We start from the raw sequence: 2,500 nt of genomic DNA, 5'->3' as shown, positions 1-2,500 counted from the left end.
TTAGGAATAGGTGCACCTATCTACTACCGGCCTGAGAACGTCCCCAGAACGTCTCCAGAACGTCCCCAGAACGTCCCCAGAACGTCCCACCACTGTCACAGCTGCTATTTGAGCATTCATGTCATTTCTAATCTACAGGCTTTCTATACTGAGTCGGAGCCACGTGATTGGCTGTTCTGAAGTAGCAGGCTATTAGCCCAACCCTAATATTACCCCTAACACTATTAGCCCAACCCTAATATTACCCCTAACCCTATTACCCCTAACACTATTAGCCCAACCCTAATACTGCCTAAACCTAATGAAGTGAGACTGAGTGATACTGTTAGATGAACACAGATTTAGCTTTTGATCTTCTCTGACCCCCCCTCTCTGACCCCCCCTCTCTGACCCCCCCTCTCTGACCCTCCCTCTCTGTCCCGCCCTCTCTGACCCCCCCTCTCTGACCCCCCCTCTCTGTCCCCCCCTCTCTGACCCCCCCTCTCTGTCTGAGCTGGACGGTACCAGCATGGACGGGCTCCACAATGTCACAGCCAGAGGCCAACACACTAGAGCACAAGGACACACACACACACACACACACACGCACACACATAAACATACCCTCTTGTAGGGGCAATACTGGCTGTTGTTATTATTCAGATGTGTTTGGCCTGGTGTGTGAGTTCAGGACTAGCCTGGACAACGAAAGCATACTCATATAGGCTAGGGTAGTAGTTGCTAAGACGACATCAAACACACACACACACACGCACACACACACACACACACACACACACAGTGAGAGCAATACAGGCTACAGGTAGTAGCTAGGCACACATCACAGATACATGTATGAACCCTTAGCCAGTAGCTTCTGAAGGCAGAAGTACATCCTGAACTCCCCCGTCGTTGTCGCCCCTATGAAGGCACGGGACGCTGGCCTGGCAGGCAGTCAGGTGTCATGTGGTGACAGATACCACGGCCCAGACAGAGGTGGCGTTTTGCTTTCCACACATGACTTGCATCGGCCCGCGTGGCCCAGTTCTGGCCAGGCTGCTGGAAAGTAGAGCAGCGTTGTCCAGCGTTGGTCAGAGGCTCCATGTGAAGGGTGTTAATCAGGGCTGTGTGTTGGGGATTAATGGAAAATGGGTTATGTTAAAGATTATTGGGATTAAGAAGTCCGTGCTGAGGTTAAGGTGTTTAGGATTTAGGTTAGGACATTTGAGTCATGCCTGCGGTCTGGGCGTTTCTGATTGGCCGATGGAGGAACCAGGGGGCCCGGGACAACCCTCATTCGGTGCTCCCAGCTGTTCTGTTTTTTTTTTTTTTCAATGACCACAGCTACACCCCCCCCCCCCCCCGACCTCACCCATGACCACACCACCCCCCCCCCCTCCCCCGACCTCACCCATGACCACAGCTACCCCCCCCCTCGACCTCGTCCATGACCACACCTCCCCCCCCCCCCGACCTACGTCCCTTAGCCTGTAGTCTGAGAGAAGAGAGAGAGAATATATGTAGAATAGTGAGAGGGAAAGAACTGGGGGAGAGGGGATGAGACGGTGAGATCTATGGATGGATGAGATGGATAGATGAATGGATGGATGGATGAGATGGATGGATGGATGGATGGATGACTTTACTTAAATCTTCCCCAAGGGGAAATTATTTTGCTGCAGCTACTGCATACAGACAACACATAAGCACAGTCAAACATCAAGGAATAAAAGCCATACAAAATAATACGTACTAAGTAATATGTAATAATACATATGTAATAATATGTAATAATACATACGTAATAATATGTAATAATACATACGTAATTCTCTCTGTCTCTCTCTCTAACTCTTTGTCTCTGTCTCTCTGTCTCTCTCTCTCTCTCTCTTTGACTCTTTCTCTCTGTCTCTCTCTCTCTCTCTCTCTCTGTCTCTCTCTCTCTCTCTCTTTGACTCTTTCTCTCTGTCTCTCTCTCTCTCTCTCTGACTCTTTCTCTCTGTCTCTCTCTCACACGTGTTCTTGCCGTCTGCTGGCATACCAGGCCTGTTAGACACGCGCTAAATGTGTGGTTTACTGCTCCTGTCAGAGACGCGCTAGGAAGAGGCCCTACTGCGCGCACACACACACACACACACACACACACACACACAGACACACACACACACACACACCTCTCACACTCAGTCTCAATCGCTTTACTGTTTCACAAACACACGCATGCATGTCGCGCACACACACCAGGCCGTGCCCTCGCGCTCGCTCCACTGTACGAACTGTCGGAGGCAAATATTGGAGCTGGCATCTGACACGGCCGGATCAGCTTTACTTTGACGTTCGTAAGAGATCCAAACCTCGCTGTGTGCCTAACGATCCCTCTCACCTGTCTTCCAAAGATACGCACACACGCACACACACACACACACACAGCCCAGCGTTAGTCTACACATTGACGATGTCGAAACGTGAAGTATTTCCTTTCTGGGAAGCGCTGAATGAGGATGGGTGTTGGTCTCGTGTA

General features: G+C 50.5%; 1 protein-coding gene across 1 annotated transcript in view; it reads left to right on the top strand.

Annotated features, from left to right (window-relative positions):
• slc43a1a (solute carrier family 43 member 1a) overlaps positions 1-2,500 on the top strand; it is a gene marked incomplete at both ends in the record, with an annotated part of 11,354 nt that overhangs the window by 5,741 nt on the left and 3,113 nt on the right. The window lies entirely within an intron of this gene.

Source organism: Borostomias antarcticus (genome assembly GCF_949987555.1).
Source record: "Borostomias antarcticus genome assembly, chromosome: 16".
In the NCBI taxonomy this organism is placed as follows: Eukaryota; Metazoa; Chordata; class Actinopteri; order Stomiiformes; family Stomiidae; genus Borostomias; species Borostomias antarcticus.
Note: the sequence above shows the minus strand (reverse complement) of the source record. Positions and strands in the feature narration are given on the sequence as shown.